Source organism: Miscanthus floridulus, chromosome 5 (assembly GCF_019320115.1).
Source record: "Miscanthus floridulus cultivar M001 chromosome 5, ASM1932011v1, whole genome shotgun sequence".
Lineage (NCBI taxonomy): Eukaryota > Viridiplantae > Streptophyta > Magnoliopsida > Poales > Poaceae > Miscanthus > Miscanthus floridulus.
Window position 1 is genome coordinate 44,667,272 of NC_089584.1, and position 11,840 is coordinate 44,679,111.

The 11,840-nt window shown below is 48.9% G+C and overlaps 1 pseudogene; it reads left to right on the forward strand.

Annotated features, from left to right (window-relative positions):
* Positions 1-207: 207 nt before the first annotated feature.
* On the forward strand, positions 208-10,826 carry LOC136449901 (dual specificity protein phosphatase PHS1-like; annotated as a pseudogene).
* Positions 10,827-11,840: the final 1,014 nt, after the last annotated feature.

Genomic DNA, 11,840 nt, shown 5'->3' on the forward strand with positions numbered 1-11,840 from the left:
TCTGTTTGCTAGAACTTGGTGATATAGACAATCTTGGTGCACAAAATTCCATCTGTTCATCTTCAGGAAAAAAATGCTTTAGATCTCTCTCTCTCTCTTTTTCCCTCAATTTTTTCATCAATCAAGATATGCCATTAGAGTATTCTGAAATGTCTTTAAGCAGAAATACATAAATGTAATATAAATTTTTACATTTCTTACAGGAAAACGAGGATAGAGATCTGAAGCTATCTTCTCGTGTAAGTGTTGTTTCCCCAATGTTCATTTGTAAACATTTGATACTTTATCTTACTGAGTAAAACCAAACAAATCTGCCTGTGTTTAGGTGGTTTCTTTATTATTTGGTGGTGATATATCGACACCAGCACAAACATTTGAGAAATGGCTCTCATTAGTACGTAAGAGGAGTGGGGCTTTCCGGCCATCTGGCTTCCCACATCGGGGTTCAAGGATTGAAGTCATGCCAAGTGGGAGCTTCTCACTATTTGGTAGCGGGGACTTAAGGTTTGCTTTGTGGAATCCATCGGCATCCTATTATTCTTTAAAGATCACTTCATACCACTTAGTTGATTATCTGTAATTGCAAAATTAAGCTCATACCTTACAAACCTTATGGTGAAAATGTTGAATTATATTCCATCTTACTTCAAATGAAAAATGGAATGCTGGGTGTTCCTGGAGAAAAAGTGGAGTGCCCAAGAATAAGATTGAACCGTCTTTTACATTTCTCTTGTTAACTGAATTACCAGGAATAATTATCTGAAAAGTTGAAATCTGTGCCAACACATAGATTTCCCTATTGTCTTTGTTAGAATTATTTGCTCCTTTACTGTAATCTCCTAGCTATCTATGCAGGCGCCAGCTATACTGGCCCTTTCACACTGCTGGCCCCTTGGGCCATCCCCTCTCTCTCCTATATAAGTGTAATCCCTTCTGTAATCCATCATGAAGGAATATACAAAGCCTAATGGCCTTTGTCTAATATGGTATCAGTCTAATCGTATCCCCTGCTTCCGCTACTCTCTGCTGCCGCCCAGCCCTGACCCGCGCGCGCGCCTCTCCGGCCGCCGCGCTCTGGCTGCTGCGCCCGCCCCAACGGCCGCCGCGCGCCCTCCTCCGGCCGCCGCGCGTACCCCGCCGGTTCCCATACCCATGGCTGCTCTTTCCTCCGGCGGCGATTCCGGCTCCGGCGCCTCGGCTGCCGCCGCCGCGACCAAGCTCCGCGATGAGGCGCTCGCCGCCGCCAAGGCTCTGGAAGTTGAGGCCGCCTCCCTGCCGACTCCAACCAGGCGCGCAGCGCCCAACTAAAGGAGGAGGCGGACCTCCTCAAGTCCGCCGCCGCCGCCTAGGAGCGGGTTCGCGCCGCCGCCGCCGCTCTCGACTTGGAGCGCGAGCAGGCTGACCTGCTGGAACAGCAGGCCGCGGCCCTTCGCACGCGGCTCCACCCCGAGCATCACCGCGATGACGACTCGGAGGGCGACGCCGACTCCATCGCCACGGAGACTGCAGCTGTCGCCCATCTTCATAGCCAGGCGGCCGTTGTGCAGAACGCCAGGCGGCCGTTGTGCAGAACATCAAGAACCTCATTCCTATTGTTCTCGATCTGCAAGCCTCAAACTACTCCAAATGGCGCGGTTTCATCCTGCTCATCCTCGGCCGGTTTGCCCTGAAGGACCACGTCCTCAGCGACGCCATCCACCTCCACGATGCGGCATGGTCCCGCATGGACTGTGTTGTCGTCTCATGGATCTTCAACACCATCGCCCCTGACCTCCTCGACGTCGTCCACGAGCGTGACGGCATCACTGCTCGGGCGGCGTGGCTCGGCCTCGAGCAGCAATTCTTCAACAACCGTGAATCACGCGCCATGCTCCTCGACGCCGAGTTCCGCACTCTCTGCCAGGGTGCTCTATCTGTGGATGAATACTGTCGCAAGATGAAGCACATGGCGGACGCGCTCGCCGACCTTGGCGAACCCGTCCTGGACCGGACCCTGGTGTTGAATGTGCTACGCGGCCTCAACAAACGCTTCCAGTTCATGTCGCAGCTCGTCACGCGGCAGAAGCCCTTCCCATCCTTCGCCAACGTCCGTGCTGACCTGAGGCTGGCCGAACTCAACATGGCGTCACCTTCAGCTCCGCCCTCGGCCCTCGTCACCGCGCCGTCCAGCAAGCCGCCTGCTCCGTCCCCTGCTCCTCAGCGCCCTCCACAGCCTGCTGGGGGACAGCAGCTCGGCCACACCCCTTCTCCTTCACGCCATCCTCAGGCTGCTGGGGGCCAGCAGTCCGGCAACGGCAATAACCGCGGACAACGTCGCTGCGGTGGACGCGGCCACGGTGGCGCCCAAGCCGGCACTCAAGCCGGCCCACCAAATGGCCAACAGTGGCCATCCTTCTTCAACCCATGGACCGGGTCCATCCAGATGTGGCCCGGGTCCAACCCAGGCGGCTCTCGCGGTCCACCGCCACAGCAAGCTCTCATGGCCGGGGTGCCCCCGGGTTACTTCGCACCTCCGCCGGTCCCCGGGGCATACTACCAGGCGCCCTAGCAGGCGCCCACCTCGCCGTCGCCCTGGACTACTGAGGGTCTCGCCAACGCTTTCAGCACCGTCACCCTCACTCCGCTGTCAAGCACCTCGGATTGGGTCTTCTACTCGGGTGCTTCCTCTCACATAGCCGGCACTCCTGGTATGGTCACCATGTCACCAACCTCCTCCTTTCCTTCTTCAATTGTTGTGGGAAATGGCGCCACTCTTCCGGTTGTTGGCACCGGCTACTCAACCCTCCCTGGCCCATTTCGCCTCAACAATGTTCTCATTGCCCCTGACATTATTAGAAATCTCTTGTCAATTCGGAAATTCACCACTGATAATCTTGTTTCTGTCGAGTTTGACCCTCTTGGTGTTTCTGTGAAGGATCTTCGTACCAGGAACCTCCTCCTTCGCTGTGACAGCTCGGGACCCCTTTACACCTTGCAGCTCCCGACATCACCATCCGGTTCCTGCGCTCTCGTGGCCACTCCCTCCTCCACTACTTGGCATTATCGGCTCGGTCATCCCGGGAAGGCTACTCTTCAGACTCTTGCCAAGTCGTCCTCCATCATCTGCAGCAAGCCCGACGATGACACTCTCTGCCATGCTTGCCAGCTTGGGCGTCATGTTCGCTTGCCTTTTAACAATTCCTTGTCTCGTGCAACTAAAAATTTCGACTTGATACATTGTGATTTGTGGACTTCCCCAATCATCAGTGTATCCGGTTTCAAATATTATCTAGTCATTATTGATGATTGCTCGGATTTTGTTTGGACTTTCCCTCTTAAACTAAAGTCTGACACCTTTAATGCTCTCTCCAATTTTTTCGCCTATGTGCTCACTCAGGTTGGTTGCACCATCAAGACCGTGCAGTGTGACAACGGGCGTGAGTTTGACAACTCCGCGTCACGCGCTTTCTTTTCTGCCAAAGGTGTCATCCTTCGCATGTCATGCCCCTACACCTCGCAGCAAAATGGCAAAGCCGAGCGCATGCTTCGCACCGTCAACAACGTCACCCGCACCTTGCTCTTCCAAGCATCCATGCCCCCCTCTTACTGGGCTGATGCCCTTGCCACCGCCACTCTCCTCATCAATCGCCTCCCAACCAAGACCCTGAACATGAGCACTCCCTTCTTTGCCCTCCATGGCACTCTCCCCTCCTACCATGACCTTCGAGCTTTCGGGTGCACCTGCTACCCCAACCTCACCGCCACCACTCCTCACAAGCTCGCTCCACGATCTTCCTTGTGCGTCTTCCTTGGCTATTCTCCTGACCACAAGGGGTATAGGTGCCTTGACCTCGCCACAAACCGCATCATCATCTCACGCCACGTTGTCTTCGACGAGACAACGTTCCCTTTCTCCCTCCGTCGACCTTCGCCACCCACACACGAGCTTGATTTTCTAACTAACGACGATTCGTCGTCAGTTTTACTTCCACCTGCAGGTACACCGTGGGCTGCTGGCCCTCTGCCCGCCCGTGTGCTCTCCCAGCCGGTGCCCACCTTGGGCGCACCGGCCCTCCGGCAGTCTCCGCCGGGCTTCGTGCCCCGGCCGCCGGGCTCCTCTCCAGCTCGACCTGTACAGGCGCCCATGGCACCCTCTGTACATGCGCCCATTTCGTCGGCGCCCATGGCGCCCTCTATAGAGGCGCCCCCGGCGCCCTCTGCTCCGGTGCCCACGGGTTCTTCTGTACAGGCGCCCGTGGTGGCACCCCCTGTACAACTACCTCCGGCGTCCTCCTTCAACAAACCACCGGTCATTCATGTCTACACCCGGCGTCCACCCGCCCCTAGCTCGCCACCTGCGTCCCCTGTTGGACCACCTCCTCGACGCTCCAACATGATTCCTTCACCGCCGCGCTTCGTCAAGGGTGACCCTCTTCCAACAGGAGCTGTCCCCATCTCGCCAGTCGCCAACACTCATGGCATGGCGACCCGCGGGAAGTCCGGTTACCGACAGCCGCGCCTCGCGCTACACACTGAGGCTCTGTCACCTCTACCACGCTCCTGTCGTGACGCCCTCGCCGATCCACACTGGCGTCGGGCCATGGAAGAGGAGTATGCTGCCCTACAGGACAACAACACTTGGGATCTCGTTCCCCGTCCTGCCAAGGCAAATGTGGTCACCGGCAAATGGATCTTCAAGCATAAGTTTCATGCCGATGGTTCCCTGGACAGATACAAGGCTCGCTGGGTGCTTCGCGGGTTCACCCAACGTCCCGGCGTTGATTACGACGCGACATTCAGCCCCGTCGTCAAGCCTGCTACCGTCCGGACTGTCCTCACCTTGGCTCACTCCCGGGATTGGCCGATTCATCAACTTGATGTGAAAAACGCCTTCCTCCACGGGACCCTGTCAGAAACAGTCTACTGCTCACAACCCACTGGTTTTGGTGATCCTGCACTTCCTGGTCATGTATGCAAGCTCAACAGATCCCTCTATGGACTAAAACAGGCTCCACGGGCATGGTACAACCGGTTTGCCTCCTTCCTGCTTTCTTTGGGTTTCTGTGAAGCAAAGTCCGATACATCCCTCTTCATACTTCGCCGTGGCACCGAGACAGTCTACTTGCTTCTCTATGTCGACGACATCGTCCTCACTGCCTCCTCCGAGCAGCTCCTGCATCGCCTGATTGCAGCACTCAAGAACGAGTTTGCCATGAAGGACCTTGGCCCCCTTCATCATTTCCTCGGCGTGGTAGTTCAGCGCCACAAGGATCACCTCACTCTGTCACAGCGTCAGTACATCCTGGACATTCTTGCTCGCCATGGGATGAGTGACTGCAAGCCTTGCTCCACTCCTGTCGACACCTGTGCCAAAGTTCCTGCAGATGCCGGTCTTCCTGTTGCTGATCCCACTGCCTACCGCAGCCTTGCAGGTGCACTCCAGTACCTGACATTTACTCGACCCGACATTGCGTATGCTGTCCAGCAAATCTGCCTTCACATGCATGATCCCCGGGAAGTTCACCTTGTGGCTGCCAAGCGGATCCTTCGGTACCTTTAGGGCACCCTCAGCTTCGGTCTGATTATTCCTCGGTCTACTCCAACGCAACTTGTTGTGTATACTGATGCGGATTGGGCCGGCTGCCCTAACACTCGACGCTCCACCTCCGGCTATGCGGTCTTCCTCGGGGGCAGTCTTGTCCTCCAAGCGGCAGCCCACTGTCTCTCGGTCGAGTGCCGAAGCTGAGTATCGGGCTGTTGCCAACGGCGTTGCCGAAGCATCCTGGCTGCAGCAACTTCTACAGGAGCTGCACCACCCTTTACAGACTGCCTCCCTCGTCTACTGCGACAACGTCAGCGCTGTCTACCTCTCCTCCAACCCCATTCAGCATCAGCGCACCAAGCACGTGGAAATCGACCTCCACTTCGTCCGAGAACGCGTTGCTATTGGTGCTGTTCGTGTGCTTCACATTCCCACCACCTCACAGTTCGCAGATGTCTTCACCAAAGGGCTTCCGTCTTCTGTGTTCATGGACTTTCGCTCCAATCTGAACGTTCGCTCCACCGACGTTCCGACTGCGGGGGGGTGTTAGAATTATTTGCTCCTTTACTGTAATCTCCTAGCTATCTGTGCAGGCGCCAGCTATACTGGCCCTTTCACACTGCTGGCCCCTTGGGCCATCCCCTCTCTCTCCTATATAAGTGTAATCCCTTCTGTAATCCATCATCAAGGAATATACAAAGCCTAATGGCCTTTGTCTAATAGTCTTTTCTCTTGGTGAAGGAGTAGGTTGGATTGCATGTCTGTAATGTGTTTATACCTCCCTCCTATTCTCGTCCATTAAGATGCTCATCTGGACATAGACCGAACTTGAGGGAAGTAATTTGGAATTTTTCCTATAATAGTATATTATGATTAGACCCCAAATTGTCATCTTTGTTGCCAAGATGATAGATTAGATCTGTAATTATGATTAGGTGTAACTGTTATTATATGATGTGTAGATCTTGATTCTGGAATTGTCTCAAACAAAGAGATGGCTCTAGATAGTAGAATGATGGCAACATTATCAACAAGCCAAGGAATAACATTTTGCATATAATGAATTTGGCCCAATATAACTTTTATACTTTATTTGAGTCTAATGTTTTTTTCTCGAATATGGAGCATGGATCTTAAGGGAATTTCACTTGCAAGATGAACTTGTATGAGTTGTAAATTGTGAAAGTATATCGGTTTAAGCAGCAACTTCATAAGCTTTCTGAGCTAATGTTATTATTCTCTTTTTGCTGTGCCCACTGTAGTGAACACTTGATTAGAGAAGAACCAACAGGAAAAGATCCATTGGCCTGCGATCAATCTCCTGAAATAAGCTTGTGGGAGAGACTTGGGAACTCTTCTGCACTGGACATTGAGTCATCTGAATTTTCATGGGACGTGTTGTCGTCTCTGCATCATACAGAACATAGTAGTAGTTCAGAACAAACTGAAGACGAAATGAATAAAGCTCTTGAGGTTTGTCACAACCTGTTATGATGCCAATTTCAACATCCTGTGTGGCCATTGTAGTGAGAAAGACTATTTGCTTCTGTTTACCACATCTGAGACAAGTTGGCATGACAAACATCTTATATTCTCCATCCACTTTCAGGGGAATATTTTAATAGGGAATGGAAAGCTCTCCAATGTAGGCTTTATCAATTGATAAAAACTAAATATCATATTAAAAGCACTTTGAAATACAAACACAAGTGATACTAGTTTTGTACACTAAGTATGCATGTAATTTGATATCCAACGTTCAAAACTTACTGTGTCTGATTTTCTCAAATTGAAATACACTTGACAAAAGTGGACAGAGGAAGTATTAAACATTCAAGCTCATATTCTTCTACTGCCATTTCACTTGTGAGTATCATCTATATTGATGCATACGATTAACATGCTGATTTGCGTACCCTGTTGTTTATAGGTGACTGTGAACTCTGGTGGCGTAGTGTTCTTTGCTCTATTTAGTTCTCCAGGTAACAGTGGAGTTCCAGAAGCGGCAGCTGTTATAAAATTCTCATCATCCAAGATGGCAACACAGGCAGAACGTTTGGGTTATGAGTTTGCAAGATTGCTCGGAGTCCATACACCACAAGTATTTCCAAACCCCCAATTAATATTGTACAACTTGATTATGTATGGAGCAATGATTTCTTATACAGCTTTTATAACAAATGCAGGCTAGAGTAGTATATAATTCTAGTTCAGAGTGGCTGGCGATTAGGCATGCTGCAGAAAATGCTCGAACAGCAGCAGTTTCAAATAACGATGAGGTTGGTGAGATGACTTGCTCAGAGTTGTTAGAAGCTCTTGAGCTAAGCCGCTGCCTTCTTCTAATGAGGTACTATTGCAGTGTTACCTTATTAGTACAACCATGCTAGCTATACACATTGTCTCTACGTGACCTGTATATTGGAGTTGAAATTTGCATTTTTGGCTTGGCAGTTATATTCATGGCTCCCCACTGCTTGAGAGTTCAAAGGCTTTCAATTCACGAGAAGCTGCTTGTGTTACTGCTTCATCACTGGGAAGGGTTTTGATGCTTGATCTGATACTGCGGAATGAGGACAGACTCCCATGCCGTCAGCTTGGTTGGCGTGGTAATCCTGCAAACCTGATGATTTCAGATAAATCATCCTTACTCAGTTTGGACAGATTGGATGATTTCAAGAGCTCTACAGATAGTTCCAACCAACTGATTACAAAATTTTTGCATAGAGAGAAGCGGTCACACTCTTTGAATGGAAAATTTGATTCACCAGGGTTGGATCCCATGTCACCAAAACTAGAAGCATTGATAAATGAAAAGGAAAATGCTGAAAGAACAAATGGCAATTTTCGCATTGTAGCAATTGATACTGGTGTGCCCCGCCGCCCCCCTGTGGGGCGACGTGTCAAAGATCATGAGAGGTATCCCAAAGTTGTGGAGCTCATTTTGAATAGCTCAGACTACTCAGCAAGTATCCTATATGAAATTTCTGGTGGTAAGCTTTGGACATTCACGACCTGATGAGGTTACTTGCAGTGATTCTTGTTGCTCCCTTTCTGATGAAGACAATGCTGCAGTGATTCATGAATTTCGAGGATCATTTCGTGCAGCTCTTAGGGACCTGGAGGGGTTCCATCTATTTCTTCTCCAACTTTACCAAAAACTGGATGGTGTATTGCGAGTTTTCTTGTCCATAATTACTAAAACCTCTGAAGAATCTGACAATAATGATGCTGCCCTTTCCTGATTTTCCTTCACCTGGAGCCAGCTAGTAGTACTCCTTGTCCCTCCTAGTAAGCAACTGAACAATGAGCTTCATAGTGATTCTGAAATGCTGAAATCTGCAACGAAGTCGTCTTCTGCGGGATCCCGTGGAAGCTCAGATTCAGTTTCTCCTCTATCCAGGGACAGTTGGAACAACAAGTACTTCAAGGGAAGTGCAGAGGCTCCCCGTAGTTTAAGAATGACAATGAAACTTCGTGATTTTTACAAAAACCCTGAAGGTAAGAATCTCTTGAGTGAAAGTGAGAATTCATTTTTTTAAAAGGAAAAAGCATCCTTACATCATATCTGCTGTGATTGTTGCTCTAATTTCTTTTGTTCAGTAAAGTATTTTCTTATCTAATTTAGTTCATTCATTGTAAGTAGTATCTACTTTATTTCGATCGATGTAATTGTAGAATTTTTTGGGGTTTCATTTCTAGCCTAATCCCTAACTGGTTTTGTTTCTTGAATAGCCTACCTTTCTTTTTAATGGTACAGTCACAGCCAGTGTGATTGCAACAAGCTTTACCAAAGCTTGTATTGAAAACTCAAGTTACCCTGCTCAGTGAGCTTTTTTTCTATGAGTTTGGCTTGTTTTTGTTGTTGATGATGTTGATTACGATTTACGAAACCTCAATTGAAATAATATTGATGCTGCAGGTTGATCCTGAATTGCTCAAAGAGATCGAGCAGTGGAACGAAGCACTTAAGAACGATGTGATCAAATTTTGCCAAGAGAACAATTTTCATTCTGGTTTCTTTGATGGAACTGAAAACAACATGGTAGCTGATGCCTATGAATTGAAGGTGAGTCTCAGGATATACCTAAACTTTGAACTCCATTTTAAGGAATTAGTGAGCTTGATAATACATCACTTGCAGGTGCGTCTTGAACACATCATTGAAAGGATAGCCTTGATTTCTGATGCTGCAAATACAGAACGACCTTCTCTTGTTGTAAACAACTTGTTCATAGGTGGGGCTCTGGCTGCAAGGTCTAAGTACACCCTACAGCATTTGGGCATTACCCATGTACTCTGTTTGTGTTCGAATGAGATTGGTCAATCCGATTCCCAATTTCCTGATCTTTTTGAATACAAGAACTTTTCAGTAAGAGCATCAATCTCTGTGGTTTAGGATTCCCATTTGTGATGCCTTTTACACGATTCATAGTCACATGTTTAAATTGAAAAATGTTGTGTTTTACAGATTAGCGATGATGATGATGCAAACATCAGTGATCTTTTTGAGGAAGCATCAGACTTTATTGATCATGTGGATCATGTTGGGGGCAAGGTTCTAGTTCATTGCTTTGAAGGGAAGAGTCGGAGTGCCACAGTCGTACTTGCCTATTTGATGCTTAGAGAGTAATTGTCTTAACTTCTGCCACTTGCGACTGAATTGCATGATAATGGCTGCACAAGAATTTTGTTGGAGCTTTGCTATTGACATGATAGAGCCGTACTTTTCAGGGGTTTCACTCTCGCAAAAGCCTGGAACTTACTGAAGAAAGTACACCGTCGAGCACAGCCAAACGATGGCTTTGCCAAGGCTCTCCTGGCCCTTGATAAGAGGCTGCATGGTAAGGTATCTATGGACTGGCAGCAGAAGCGCCCAGAAATGAAGGTGTGCCCAATCTGCAGCAAGAATGTTGGTCTAAGTACGAGTTCGCTCAAGCTGCACCTGCAGAAGGCACACAAGCGGCTCTCTGCAGGCAGTGTTGACAGCGCCATGACCATGGAAATCCAAAAATCGATCGAGTCACTCCGGATCAGCCGAGGAGGAAGCCTGAGCCCGTCTCAGAAGCTGACCAAGGTGTTCATCAATGAGCTGAGCTTCTGATCTGTTTTCCTGTACTATAGCTGAGGCAATGTACTTGGCTCACACTGCCGTAACTTGTACTATCAGACTGAACTTTAGTGACAATAGGTTTAGTTCACACGCCTGTATGATTAGCACAAGAATGCTGAGGTATGAAGGGCGCAACACTAAGGAATAAGACTACGCTCTTGTACGTGTAGTCTGCAATTTGCAGTTTTCTTCTAATGGGATGTACTCCTCTCAATCTTTTTTTTTATATATAATATGTGGCTTCTCATTATTCATAAACTGATTGTTCAGAGCTCAAAACTGGCTCAGATCCCTCAGTACAAGCACACCCAAGGATTGCTAACTCAAGCAACCTTGTTACAATATCTAGGAACTGCTAAGCAAACAAACAAATTAAAATTGGCAGATACCAAACTATCCAGTTTCTCCAGGAGACTCCCAGCCATCGACGCTCTGTAGTCTCCAGAGTTGATCGCTTGTTGCACCAACGTAGCATCTGTCCCCAGAATAAGATTGGAGATCCCTGCGTTTACAGCAGCCAGAACTCCATGTATGCAGCCAATTACCTCGGCCTGGAAAGCGTTCAGAAGAAACTCCACTCTTGCACGCCCCGCACACACCACAGCGCCATCTGAATCACGAATGACATATCCCCACCCACCGTCACACGAATTCGGAGAGAAAGAATCAAAGAAGCATCACAATTCACTTTCAGCTTGCCCTCCGGTGGTTTTAACCACCTTTTTCTTTACGTTGGAAAGGTTTTGTGCCATCGTCAGTCTTTGACAGTTCTGTTACATACAGTTGCACTGCATGGGCGATTGCACCTGCACATCTTAGTTTTCCCCCTGTTCTGATATTGTTCCTCTCCGCCCCCCCCCCCCCCCCCCCCCCCCAAATAGCAATGAGTAGCAGCATTCTCTTTTTGCAGTTGGTGGACAAAATATAGATGAGTACTTTTTTGGCTGAGGGCATATCCGCCATCAGTTTTCTCTCCTCCTCTAAATTGAGCAAGCACCACACCTCTCATTGTTTTGCGTTTGAAAAATAAATGGCCCCCATCCTCATCGTGTCTACTGCATACCGGGCAAGAAGCATCAATCTTCAATTTCCTTTGCATCAAATTCTTTCTCAAGGGATGGCTATTCAGTGCAAATCTCCAGAAAAAATGTTTAATTTTGTTTGGACAGTTCAGTTGCCATAGCTCTTTCCACACCTTGTCTTCTATCT